The 15,234-nt window shown below is 41.5% G+C and overlaps 1 protein-coding gene across 1 annotated transcript in view; it reads left to right on the forward strand.

The window, feature by feature from the left end:
- Window positions 1-15,234, forward strand: part of glis2b (GLIS family zinc finger 2b) — a 95,576-nt gene that overhangs the window by 28,919 nt on the left and 51,423 nt on the right. The window lies entirely within an intron of this gene.

Raw genomic sequence — 15,234 nt, forward strand, 5'->3', positions numbered from 1 at the left:
ACTTGTTTCCCGTTTTGCACTTCCTGGTTTTGTTTGTTTCCATAGATACTCATTAGTTTCCACCTGGTCTCCAAGTCACGCACCTGTCATCCGCCCCACACCTGTTTCTCATCATCATAGTCACTATTTAAGTCATTTGTTTTCTGTTCCTCGGCCTGGGAACTTTGTACCTTACTTGCTACCTGCTTGCTTTCTTACTATGACCACGTACCTACCTTGCCTTGCCACGCTGAATATTGATTTGACCACGCCACGTAAGATCTTGTTTATATTTATGCCTCTGTGCAAGTTTTTGTTTGGTACCATTGATAGTATCTTTTTTTTAATTTGTATATAGTCATGCCATTGTGCGGTTTTGTTTGGAGTTTAGTATAGATTATTATCCGCCACTGAGCGCGCCCTTTTGTTTTGCCTTTTTGTATTTAGTTCACGCCTAGCTCGTTCCAAATATTCTCTGCATCGAAAAAGCAAAACTAATCCAAGTCACAGTCCTGACAGTCTTGTATCTTCACTATTTTATTTAAGGACAAAATTGCAATAAGAAACATGTTTAATGTACCCTAAGATTTTTTGTTTAAAAAAAAAAGCCAATAATGCAAGTTTTTGTTGTCCCCTTTATTTAGAAAAGTATCGAAATAATTTTGGTACCAGTACCAAAATTTTATAAATTTAGTTATATATATATATATATATTTTTTTTTTTTGTCCTGTCCAGCTTCTCAGGCAAATCATATTGTTGATGAAGATGCCCATATAGGCTGTACAAATTTACTTTACAAAAAAGAAGAGTGGGATAGTTCTCTTGTTGCCTTAATTAAATGTATTTATATTATCATTTGGTACAGGAGAGGATAGAAAATATTGGTGATCCCAAAATATTGGTATCGGGACAACACTACTCCAGTGTTTTTAGGAATCCGCTGCACAAATTTGTCTCACAAGTTTTGAACTGAACTTAGGGGTTTGTGTTCTGTCATTCTCGGGCCGAATTTGGCCCCCAAGCCGCTAAATGATTAGCTCTACCCTAAGAGGATCTAGCATGGTGATGTTTAAGGGTCACTTCTCCTGCTGCAGGCGTGCATTTCCAAAATAAACACTCCACTAACAACCCCACCCTTTCTCCTCATTCTTTTCATTGCTCTTTCTGTGCAGACAATATGCAGACCATGGCTGGATTTATGTAAAGGATAAAAATGGTGGTGGTGGTGGTGGTGGTGGTGGTGGGGGGGGGGGGGGGGGGGTTTGGGTTAGTTTCCAGCATAATGATGATGATGCCCGCACTGTAGTACAGTCCAGTGGAGACACAGCTGGTTTGTATTATTATTTACATGCATGGCCAACACCCTTGCCTTCTCCATTCTCCTCCTTGATGGAGCCATGTTTGCTTGTTTGAAGAGATACAGTTGTGGTCAAAAGTTGACATACACTTGTAAACGTCATGGCTGTCTTGAGTTTCCAATAATTTCTACAACTCTTATTTGTGATAGAGTGATTGGAGCACATACTTGTTGGTCAGAAAAAAATCATTCAGGAAGTTTCTTTTATAAGTTTATTATGGGTCTGCTGAAAATGTGACCAAATCTGCTGGGTCAAAAGTATACATACAGCAATGTTGATATTTGCTTACATTTCCCTTGGCAAGTTTCACTGCAATAAGGCACTTTCAGTAGCCATCCACAAGCTTCTGGCAAGCTTCTGCTTGAATTTTTGACCACTCCCGTTGAGAATATACTTGTGGGTTTTCTGATATGGACTTGTTTCTTCTGCATTGTCCACACATTTAAGTCAGGACTTTGGGAAGGCCATTCTAAAATCTTAATTCTAGCCTAATTTAGCCATTCCTTTACCACTTTTGACATGTGTTTGGGGTCATGGTCCTGTTGGAACACCCAACTACGCCCAAGACCCAACCTCCGGGCTGATGATTTTAGGTTGTCCTGAAGAATTTGGAGGTTATCCTCCTTTATCATTGTCCCATTTACTCTATGTGAAGCACCAGTTCTATTGGCAACCAAACAGGCCCAGAGCAAAACACTACCACCACCATGCTTGATGTTATGGATGGTGTTCCTGGGATTAAAGGCCTCAGCTTTTCCCCTCCAAAAATATTGCTGGGTATTGTGGCCAAACAGCTCAATTATTGTTTCATCTGACATCACATAGACAAAAGGTAAGACCTTCTGGAGGAAAGTTCCGTGGTCAAAAATTCAATCAGAAGCTTGCTAGAAGCTTGTGAATGGCTACCAAAAGTGGTTTATTGCAGTGAAACTTGCCAAGGGACATGTAACCAAATATTAAAGGCCTACTGAAACCCACTACTACCCCGACCACGCAGTCTGATAGTTTATATATCAATGATGAAATATTAACATTGCAACACATGCCAATACGGCCTTTTTAAGTTTACTAAATTGCAATTTTAAATTTCCCGCGAGTTTCTTGTTGAAAACGTCGCGGAATGACGTACACGCGTGACGTCACGTATTGGAGGGGACATATTAGCGTAGCACCAAACAGGGCTAAAAGTCGTCTCTGTTCATGGTGTAATTACACAGTATTTTGGACATCTGTGTTGCTTAATCTTTTGCAATTTGTTCATTTAATAATGGAGACTATAAAGAAGAATGCTGTTGGTGGAAAGCGGTCTATTGCAGCTGTCTTTAGCACCGAGACACAGCCGGTGTTTTTGTTCGTTGTGAAGCAAAGCGGACAAGCTAACATGTTTTCTCTACGTCAACCAGCATGTTTTTGGATGGGGAAATTGCTATATATATATATCTTACCGAAGAGATCAGTGGATTATTTGTCGTCCTGCAGCAGCTGTGAGCTTGGCTCCTCGGCTTCTTCCTGAGACACTGTGTTCACTGCAGCCATTAGACCTCGAAGCAGGTCTTTACAATCTTTAATCTCACTAAAACACTATTAAATAAGGAATCTTCCAGAATTATACTAGTAAATGTGTCTAATTATATCTAAAACACTCACACTGCCGTCGCTTTTTTTTTTTCCCCCCTAGTGCTTCACTATCAATATCTTAATTCACAAATCTTTCATCCTCGCTCAAATTAATGGGGAAATTGTTACTTTCTCGGTCCGAATTGCTCTTACTGCAGGTGGCTCCCATTAAAAAAAATGTGAATGTGTGAAGCCCCAAGCGCTTTATTGCAGTGAAACTTGCCAAGGGACATGTAACCAAATATTAACATTGCTGTATGTATACTTTTGACCCAGCAGATTGTTACATTTTCAGAAGACCCATGATAAATTCATAAAAGAACCAAACTTCACAAATGTTTTTTGTGACCAACCAGTATGTGCTCCAATGACTATCACAAACAAGAGTTGTAGAAATGATTGGAAACTCAAGACAGACATGACATTATGTTTTCTACAAGTGTATGTAAACTTTTGACCACCACTGTAGAAATGGTGATGGCTTTTTATAAGCGATCTGTTTTGTTTTTTTCCACGGCTGAAATAAAGCTCTCAAGTCTGGGCTTGGGTCTGGCTTGCCGTCTGGGCAGATCCAGTCCTGTTCGACGGCAGCTGCCCCTTCTTCCCTCCATCCCCTCCTCGCTTTCAACTGTTTTTCCCCCTTCGTCCCTCCCTCGCATTTTCCATCAGCCCCCCCCCAAGTCTGACCGAGCATTATATAAGACTTCAGCATATATTCTCAGAAGGGAAAAGTTTGGCCGCTTTAAGTGTTTACCTTCCTGTGGTGTTATGGAGACGCATCTGCACTAATTTAATGCACATGCCTGTTGTGTTGTTACACTGGTGTGAGGTTGCACTTTCTACTCGGTTGAATACTATTACATAATAGGCCTTCGTATTAAAAGCATATTAAAAGTGGGACCTCGAAAACCGGACACTTTTTGTGGTTGTACAGTTCTGACTCAGACAAAGTAAGGAAAAATAAAGTTCAGACCAACACTGTCATGGATGACATCACACGAGACCTCAGCCAAGTCATCTGAGGTTTGATATTTGTGTGCCATTTCCCATTTTCAGATGGATTTTGACCAACAATTTGAAGACAGATAGTGCCAAGGATGAGATAAAAGTGGAAAAAAGTACTTTTTTTGTGTCAAAATAATATTTGAATATCCTTAGAAGGAAATGAAAAGACAAGAGCTGTTAAGCCTGGGTCGATATTCAAAAAAATCTAATTGACGATAAATGAAAATTAACTCGATAACTTTGCCATCATTGATAAATTGTTTTCTTTGTCGTCTCTCAGCCTGGAATTGAACATTGCCAACGTTGAGGCCTGTCTCACGTCTTCTGGAAGACTACTCCAGATACCATGTTTGGTTCCGGCTCTGGTCACCAGCAGTAGACCACTCCTTGAGGTTCTCAGAGCTCGAGATGGTTCATATGGCTCGTATGTCAGATAGGTACTTTGGCACAAGACCATGAAAAGGCTTGTACACAAGAAGGGCTGTGCCGTGAACTAAGCACTGGACTAAAAGGGATCATATTGTCTGGTTCTAGTCAGGACTCGATCAGCAGCATTTTGGATGTACTGCAGCTGGTATACAGCTTGTGTAGAGAGCCCAGAGAGAAGGCCATTACAGTAGTCCAACTTGCTTTAGACAAAGACATGCTATGGATATTCCTCTAATTTTCGCAATGTTTTTAGGTGGAAAAAAGTTGTTATTGACTTTTAATGTGGCAATTAAAGTTTACGTCGAATATACTCGATATATCGTGCGTTTGTCCTTGTTATATAGAAAATGACTATCGTGATATTTGAGTATATGTTCTCACGCAGTTGCTTTTAGCTGCGAGCATTACACTTCAGGTTTTTCCTAATAATAATAATAATAATGGATTAGATTTATATCGCGCTTTTCTATTGTTAGATACTCAAAGCGCTCACAGAGAAGTTGGAACACATCATTCATTCACACCTGGTGGTGGTAAGCTACATCTGTAGCCACAGCTGCCCTGGGGTAGACTGACGGAAGCGTGGCTGCCAGTTTGCGCCTACGGCCCCTCCGACCACCACCAATCATTCATTCATCATTCATTCACCAGTGTGAGCGGCACCGGGGGCAAGGGTGAAGTGTCCTGCCCAAGGACACAACGGCAGCGCTTTTTTGGATGTCAGCAGGTGGGAAGCGAACCTGCAACCCTCAGGTTTCTGGCACGTCCGCTCTACCCACTGCGCCATGGCGCCCCATTCCTCACTCTTATCTCTGCTTCTCAGAGACATAAAACAAGTGCACCATCTTACATACGTCACATACTGTCGCAACGTCATACGCCTGCGCGGAGCAGACTGGTAGCGACATGGGAAAGTTAGCCGTGATGCTAGTGGTGTAGTAACAAATGAAGGAAGAATTAATTCCTAAGCAGGGAGTCCATCGTCTGGCGGTGGTTTGGCTTCAAATGGGAAGATGTTTTACAAGTATGCGGCAAAAGCCTTGCTACAAAAAGTAGCACCACTGCTAATGTGTATCACCATTTGAAAAGTCACCCGCTAGAGAATGAAGAGTGCTTGAAACTCCGCATGTCAACATCTCCGGCCGGTGCCACACCAACAAAATGCAGAAACAACAATTTCCAGATACAACACCATATGAAAAAAAGTCGTCAGGAGATAACCTACCACATAGTGAAGGACATACACTATTGGATTTCCTTTTATGCAGCTCATTTTTATTTGACAGTTATTGATATATCTTGTGTGACATCAAGCACTTTATATGTTTTAAACTATTGTAGTGGCGTTCTGTACAAAAAAAGTGCACTTTAATTTAGTGTTATGTCATCTTAGTGACATCATGCACAAAAGTGCATTAATACTGTAGCTTATTTTAAAATGTCTGACAATCTTGCACTTTCTGTCTTGCAAATGACATGAATGTTTGTGCAACTGCTTAATAACTGTTTAATAAATACAGTTTTGGTCAATTGACTTAGTTGTGAATTCCCTCTCTGCATGAAAGTTTAAAATGAGCATAAATTAATGCAGTATGAACAAGAATGTTTTAATGTAGACACAGAATCATCATACTGCTGTGATTATATGCATCAAGTGTTCGTTCAAGGCTAAGGAAAAATATCGAGATATATATCGTGTATCGTGACATGGCCTGAAAGGAAATAATGAAAGGCCATATCGCTCAGCCCAACGTCTGAGTGCATTTTTACCCCTCGACTTGTAACCTGATCGTTAGGTTTCAGGAAGAGCAGCTCAAGATGAATAAAAAGTTTTCTTTGGGCTAAATATTTTAGTTGTTTGAGTTTCGCTGAAGAAAATAGTCTTGCATCCATACACTGACCTGTTCGATGGAGCAAAAAAAAGTGAATCAACAGGTTGACGTGCAACTACTGCAGTGACAAGTAGATCTGACAATGATATCATTTGTTGGCAATAATTTATGGGACAGTATATTATGAGGATGGCGTGGCGAAGTTGGGAGGGTGCCCGTGCCAGCAATCTGAGGGTTACTGGTTCAATCCCCACCTTCTCCCATCCTAGTCACGTCCGTTGTGTCCTTGAGCAAGACACTTCACCCTTGCTACTGATGGGTACTGGTTAGCCGTGCATGGTAGCTCCCGCCATCAGTGTGTGTGGTGTGGGTAGAGTCTCCAACCTGAGATCGGTAAGTCGTGAGTTCAAATCCCAGCTGGGTCATACCAAAGACTATAAAAAATGGGACCCATTACCTCCCTGCTTGGCACTCAGCATTAAGGGTTGGAATTGGGGGTTAAATCACCAAAAACGATTCCCGGGCGCGGCACCGCTGCTGCCCACTGCTCCCCTCACCTCCCAGGGGGTGATCAAGGGTGATGGGTCAAATGCAGAGAATAATTTCGCCACACCTAGTGTGTGTGTGTGACGATCATGGGTACTTTAACTTTTAAATAGAGTCGAAGTGCTTTGAGTTCCTTAATAAATAAATTCAAAAAAATAGGTAGAAAAGTGCTATACAAGTACAAACCATTTACCATGCAGCAAAATGTGTTACAGGCCCAGGTGTCATGGTTAACTTATTTTTACACTTGTGTTATTGCAAAATTTAACAAGATTTTATGAGTTTTTTGTAATTCAATTTTCTATGCTTTTCAAACAAATTCAGATTTATTTGACTGTAGAAAATCCATCCATCCATCCATTTTCTACCGCTTATTCCCTTTGGAGTCGCGGGGGCGCTGGCCCCTACCTCAGCTACAATTGGGCGGAAGGCGCAATACACCCTGGACAGGCCGCCACCTCATAGCAGTACACCTATCATACAATAATTAAAACCGGTTTCACTGCATTTTAATGTCCTTCTCGTGTCCTCCCTCTGTTCAGTCAGTCATGTTGAACCGAGCTTTCTAAATGTTGACATGAGCGTGTTAAATAGGTAGTCATCTGTCTTTGAGCACAAATGTAATCATGTCTGTTTTATTTCTCATTTAGAGACTGATGAGACATAATTAGTGCATTGATTAGCTTCTATCATCTACAGCAGGGGTCTCGAATGCAATTTAACTGGGGGGCTGCTGGAAGTATAGTCTGGGTGAGAATCACATTTTAACCACCTGACAAAATGTGTTGACTATATACTAACAGCAGCTATAGTGAAACCGAGCTGTGGTAGTCTGAGTCATTTTAAATGTAAAAACTCAGTATTTTGACATGGTTAAAATCCCCAAAACATGGTCTGAGACACCTTAGCTTGCTTACAGGAAATTGTAAATAATTTTTTACAGTTATGGACTAAAGTTGACATACACTTGTAAAGAACATAATGTCATGGCTGTCTTGAGTTTCCAATCATTTCTACAACTCTTTTTTTGTGATAGAGTGATTGGAGCACATACTAGTTGGTCATAAAAAACATTCATGAAGTTTGGTCCTTTTATGAATTTATTATGGGTCTACTGAAAATGTGACCAAATCTGCTGGTTCAAAGTATATATACAGTAATGTTAATATTTGGTTACATGTCCCTCGGCAAGTTTCACTACAATAAGGCGCTTTTGGTAGCCATCCACAAGCTTCTGGTTGAATTTTTGACCACTCCTCTTGACAAAATCGGTGCAGTTAGGCCAAATTTGTTGGTTTTCTGACATGGACTTGTTTCTTCGGCATTGTCAGGACTTTGGGAAGGCCATTCTAAAACCTTAATTCTAACCTGATTTAGCCATTCCTTTACCACTTTTGACGTGTGTTTGGGGTCATTGTCCGGTTGGAACAACCAACTGTGCCCAAGACCCAACCTCCGGGCTGATGATTTTTAGGTTGTCCTGAAGAATTTGGAGATAATCCTTTTTCATTGTCCCATTTACTCTCTGTAAAGCACCAGTTTTATTGGCAGCAGAACAGGCCCAGAGCATAATACTACCACCACCATGCTTGCCGGTAGGATGGTGTTCCTGGGATTAAAGGCCTCACCTTTTCTGCTCCAAACATACTGCTGGGTATTGTGGCCCAACAGCTAAATTTGTGTTTCATCTGACTGCAGAACTTTCCTCCAGAAGGTCTTATCTTTGTCCATGTGATGTCAGATGAAACAAAAATATAGATGTATTTAGCGAGGCAAAATGGTGGAACAGGGATTAGTGCCTCACAATAAGAAGGTCCTGAGTTCGATCCCCGTGTTCGAGGTCTTTCTGTGTGAAGTTTGCATGTTCTCCCCGTGACTGCGTGCGTTCCCTCCAAGTACTGCCGCTTCCTCCCACCTCCAAAGACATGCACCTGGGGATAGGTTGATTGGCAACACTAAATTGGTCCTAGTGTGTGAATGTGAGTGTGAATGTTGTCTGTCTCTGTTGGCCCTGCGATGAGGTAGCGACTTGTCCAGGGTGTACCCCGCCTTCTGCCCGAATGCAACTGAGATAGACTCCGGCCAGCTCCGTGACCCCGAGAGGTACAATGGGCAGAAAATGGATGGATGGATTCATACAGTGCTTTTTCTGTAGTGACTAAAAGCGCTTTACATGGTGAAACCCATTATCTACATCTTTTGGCTACAATTAAACTAGTGTGGGTGGCACTGGGTGCAGGTGGGTGAAGTGTCTTACCCAAGGACACACCAGCTGTGACTAGAATGGCAGAAGCGGGAATCTAACATTGAATCCTCAAGTTGTTTGCACGGCCACCCTACCAACCGAACCACGCCGTCCCGTTGTGCTATGATTTTTTGTGTTTGTACTGTTATAGTATTAAGTAGGAGTGCTGGAAAAAAGCCAATCACATCTACCGTATTTCTTTAAATTGCCGCCGAGGCGCTAATTAATTTAAAACCTCTTCTCACTCCTCCGCTTACCAAAGGCATGCGGTAAAAGTAAGCATGCGCTAATTATTTTAAAACCTCTTCCCACTCCGGCACTTACCAAAGGCATGCGATAAAAGTAAGCATGCGCTAATTATTTTAAAACCTCTTCCCACTCCGGCACTTACCAAAGGCATGCGATAAAAGTAAGCATGCGCTAATTATTTTAAAACTTCTCACTCCGGCACTTACCAAAGGCATGCAGTAAAAATGTGAGTGTGATGTAAGCTTGGACCTTAAATCCTACTGAATAGCTCTTCATCTTCTTCCCTTTATGCGATTTCAAATTACCGGTATTGAAATCAGCCTCCTCCATTTTGAAAATGATGACAGGGGAAGTGTCACTCGTGACGTCACAAGTTTGACCAGGCAGTATTAGTATCACGGTACTATACTAATACCGGTATACCGTACAACCCCAACTGGTCCACATGTGTCTTCCTGCCTGTTGCAGCGACAAGGAGTGTCCTCCCACAAGGGAACTTTATAAAACCAGCCCACACCCGGAGCCATCCGCTGCCCCATGGAAGCCAAGTTGCATAAATCTGTTGCCAGGCTCGTATTACCTTAGGTTTTTTTGTTAAAAAAAAAAAAAAAAAAAAACACATCTTGCATTGGCCCAGTACAGGAAATAAGGAGAGACAAGAGGACTCCTCCCAGTGCTGCTACAGTACTATGGCCAGAAAGCAGAAAGAGCGTGGGTGACAGACATGTAATAGCACCAGCAGTCAGTCAGCGGTGAAACAACCACATATTGCTGCCTATTAAACCTCACTTTCCATACCGGAGTCGCCGCTATTAATCTGCACTCTGTTTGAGAGAGACAGATTTCTGGATTTTTTCCCCCAGTCTGTCTGCACCGGAGTATATTGTGTCAAAGTCTTATTAGGGCGAAGCTGTTTAACACCTGTGTCTCTCACTGCACTCTTTCGCACATCGTCCGCATTTTGTGTGTGGTGTTTTTAAGGTGCCGGCACATCGAATTCCTGACGTGACCTTTTGGTCATTGCCGCTGCCTTTCGGGAGACATATGGATACGAAATGCTGATAGACTAGAGTGGGTGTGTTTTAAGTGCATTTAGTTGATTGCCTGGGCTCAATTGGAGAGCGCTAAATGGACTTAAAGGCCTACTGAAATGAGATTTTCTTATTTAAATGGGGATAGCAGGTCCATTCTGTGTCATATTTGATCATTTCGCGATATTGCCATATTTTTGCTGGAAGGATTTAGTAGAGAACATCGACGATAAAGTTCGCAACTTTAGGTCACTAATAAAAAAGCCTTGCCTTTACCGGAAGTAGCAGACGATGTGCGCGTGACGTCGCGGGTTGTAGGGCTCCTCACATCCTCATTGTTAACAATCATGGCCACCAGCAGCGATAGCGATTCGGACCAAGAAAGCGACGATTTCCCCATTAATTTGAGCAAGGATAAAAGATTTGTGGATGAGGAAAATTTAGAGTGACGGACTAGAAAAAGAAAGAAGAAAAAAAAGGCAATTGCAGTGGGAGCGATTCAGGTGTTATTAGACACATTTACTAGGATAATTCTGGGAAATCCCTTACCTGCCTATTGTGTTGCTAGTGTTTTAGTGAGTTAAACAGTACCTGAAAGTTAGAGGGGTGTGGCCACGGGTGTGTTGACGCCAGAGTCTCTGAAGGAAGTCACGAAGCTGCAGCAGGACAGAAACTCAGCTTATCTCCGGTGAGAGCCAACTTATTACCACAATTTTCTCACCGAAAACTGCCGGTTGACATGTAGTCAGGATCCATGTTCGCTTGACCGCTCTGATCCATAGTAAAGCTTCACCTCCGGGAATTTTAAAACAAGGAAACACCGTGTGTCTGTGTGGCTAAAAGATTAAAAGCTTCCCACCTCCATCTTTCTACTTTGACTTCATTATTAATTGAACAAATTGCAAAAGATTCAGCAACACAGATGTCCAGAATACTGTGTAATTATGCCATTAAAGCGGACTACTTATAGCTTGGATCGGGCTGGAAAATAATGTCCGCTACAACCAGAGACGTCACAAACACGCGTCATCATACCGCGACGTTTTCAACAGGACACTTTGCGAGAAATTTAAAATTGCAATTTAGTCAACTAAAAAGGCCGTATTGGCATGTGTTGCAATGTTAATATTTCATCATTGATATATAAACTATCAGACTGCGTGGTCGGTAGTAGTGGGTTTCAGTAGGCCTTTAAGTATTGGAAAACGTGGCTATGAATCAGGGGTGTCAAATGTACGGCACAAACATGTTTTATCCAGCCCACGGGATGAGTTTGCCAAGTATAAAAATGAGCTGAAATTTTTGAACGAAAGAAACTGCCGTTCTAAATGTGTCCACTAGCTTTCGCAATAGCAATGCCTTGTATCTTTGTAGATTTACACACATGCTGTATGTGTGCGCACACACACACACACACACACACACACACACACACACACACACACACACACACGTGAATTGAGACCTTATATACCGAAATAATACGATGCTTAAAGGCCTACTGAAACCCACTACTACAGACCACGCAGTCTGATAGTTTATATATCAATGATGAAATATTAACATTGCAACACATGCCAATACGGCCTTTTTAGTTTACTAAATTGCAATTTTAAATTTCCCGCGGAGTTTCTTGTTGAAAACGTCGCGGAATGAAGACGCGTGTTTGTGACGTCTCTGGTTGTAGCGGACATATTAGCCCAGCACCACTTACGGCTACAAGTATTTTGGACATCTGTGTGTCTGAAGCTTTTGCAATTTGTTCAATTAATAATGGAGACTATAAAGAAGAATGCTGTTGGTGGAAAGCGGTGGATTGCAGCTGCCTTTAGCAACCGAAACACAGACTGTGTTTCTTTGTTGTGAAGCTAACACAGAGGGGTCAAGCGAACATGTTTCTCTACGTCAAGCAGCAAGTTTTTGGATGGGAAAATTGTGATATTAAGTCGGCTCTTACCGGAGACTTGAGTGGATTATGCGACCTCCTCCTGTAGCTGTCAAAAAGGCACCTGTGATCTTGGCTCCTCCATTGGCTTCTCTCAGAGACACTGGCATTCACCGCAGCCCTTCGACTTTCATGTATAACTTTATAATCTCACTAAAACACTACTAACACAATAAGCAGACAAGGGATTTTCCAGAATTATCCTAGTAAATGTGTCTAATAACATCTGAATCGCTCCCACTGCCATCGCCTTTTTTTTTAGTGCTTCACTCTAACTTTCCTCATCCACAAATCTTTCATCCTCGCTCTAATTAAATGTGGAACTCGTCGCTTTCTCGGTCCGAATTGCACTTGCTGCTGGTGGCTATGATTATAAACTGAGGATGTGAGGAGCCCTACAACTCGTGACGTCACGTGCACACAGTCTGCTATTTCCGGTAAACTTTATCGTCGATGTTCTCTACTAAATCCTTTCAGCAAAAATATGGCAATATCGCAAAATGATCAAGTATGAAACATAGAATGGACCTGCTATCCCCGTTCAAATAAGAAAATCTAATTTCAATAGGCCCTTAAAAAGGTCATAATGTATTTTGAAATGCCCAAATATTTATTTATAATTTGTATTAGTTTTATTTTGTAGGATACCTTGTTTTTACGCTCTTTTCTTTTTGTATGAATACTTTTCCTTACCTGCTGCATCTCAGAATATCAGAATCAGAAGTACTTTATTAATCCCAGAGGGGAAATTGAGATTTTCAGCACAATCCCATTCAATAGGATTGCTGACGGGTCTGCCAACGTCCGGCGCCCCTTGGGAATGGGAATGTTATTAAACTAAGGCCTTCTATACTTACTGAAACAGAACTATTGCCAAATGTTCCCTCTTAAAATCAGGAGCTTAGCCAAAATGTACAACACGGAGTAATGTACATGAGCACTAATGGTATTGATAGTACTTACTATTGACTAGTGGACTGTCTAAAGTGAACGGAAGCTATGGAAAGAGCGTTGAGCTACAAACAAAACAGATCCACTATACTCAACATATACAGTCGTGGTCAAAAGTTTACATACACTTGTGAAGGACAATGTCATGGTTGTCTTGATTTTCCAATAATTTCTACAACTCTTGTTTTTGTGATAGAGTGATTGGAGCACATACTTGTTGTTCATAAAAAAACAATGAAGTTTGGTTCTTTTATGAATTTATCATGGATCTACTGAAAATCTGACCAAATCTGTTGGGTCAAAAGTATACATACAGCGATGTTAATATTTGGTTACATGTCCCTTGGCAAATTTCACTGCAATAAAAGGTGCTTTTAGTAGCTAGCCACAAGCTTCTGGCAAGATACTGGCTGAATTATTGACCACTCCTCACTAAAATTGGCCCTAGTGTGTGAATGAGTGTGAATGTTGTCTGTCTATCAGTGTTGGCCCTGCGATGAGGTGGCGACTTGTCCAGGGTGTACCCCGCCTTCCGCCCGATTGTAGCTAAGATAGGCGCCAGCGCCCCCCGCGACCCCAAAAGGGAATAAGCGGTAGAAAATGGATGGATGGATCCTCTTGACAAAATGGGTGCAATTCAGCTAAATTTGTTGGTTTTCTAACATTGACTTGTTTCTTCAGTATTGTCCACACGTTTAAAGTCAGGCCTTTGGGAAGGCCATTCTAAAACCTTAATTCTAGCCTGATTTAGCCATTCCTTCACCACTTTCGACGTGTGTTTGGTGTCATTGTCCTGTTGGAACACCCAACTGCGCCCAAGGTTGTCCTGAAGAATTCAGAGGTAATCCTTTATTGTTCAATTTACTCTCTGTTAAGCCCCAGTTACATCTATTCATTCATTGTCTACCGCTTATTCCCTTCGGGGTCGCTGGAGCCTCTCTCAGCTACAATCGGGCGGAAGGCGGGGTACACCCTGGACAAGTCGTCCTCATCGCAGGGCCAACACAGATAGACAACATTCACACACAGTTCCATTGACAGCAAAACAGGCCGGGTGCATAATACTCCAAACATATTGCTGGATATTGTGGACAAACAGATGATTATTTTGTTTCATCTGACATCACAAACAAAAGATTAGACCTTCTGGAGGAAAGTTCTGTTTTGACCATGACTGTATATCTATGTTATGGATCAAGGAGTTCAGAACATTCAGACTTGCCCAATAAAAATGACAATTACTCCCTTATTGACCGTTCATTTCCACAACATTATTTTTTTAAATTTGCAAGGGATCAAGCTTATTATTTTCCAGTCATGGAAATAATATAACTACATGCAGTTAGGGCTGGGCAATATAGCCTTTTAATATCACAAAATTTTTAGGCCATGTCACGATATAGATTACGATATTTTGCCTTGGCCTTGAACACTCGATATAGATTACGATATTTTGCCTTGGCCTTGAACACTTGATGCATATAATCACAGCAGTATGATGATTCTATGTGTCTACATTAAAACATTCTTCTTCATATATGCTACTTTTAAACTTTCATGCAGAGAGGGAAATCACAACTAAGTCAATTGACCAAAAGTGTATTCATTAAAAAGTTATTAAGCAATGGCAGAAACATTCAAGTCATTTCCAAAACAAAGTGCAAGATTGTCAGAGACATTTTAAGTGTCAGGGGCGCTTTAGCTCGGTTAGTAGAGTGGCCGTGCCAACAACTTGATGGTTGCAGGTTCGATTCCCGCTTCCGCCATCCTAGTCACTGCCGTTGTGTCCTTGGGCAAGACACTTTACCCACCTGCTTCCAGTGCCACCCACACTGGTTTGAATGAAACTTAGATATTGGGTTTCACTATGCAAAGCGCTTTGAGTCACTAGAGAAAAAAGCGCTATATAAATATTCACTTCACAAATAAAAACGAGCTGCATAATAGGTAATCAAATAGTATTCGTCCTTCACTATGTTGGTAGGTTACTACGGACGTTATGAAATTATTTTCATTCTCTGGTGAGTGAGTTTTCAAATGATGCTA

Source organism: Nerophis ophidion, linkage group LG23 (genome assembly GCF_033978795.1).
Source record: "Nerophis ophidion isolate RoL-2023_Sa linkage group LG23, RoL_Noph_v1.0, whole genome shotgun sequence".
Lineage (NCBI taxonomy): Eukaryota > Metazoa > Chordata > Actinopteri > Syngnathiformes > Syngnathidae > Nerophis > Nerophis ophidion.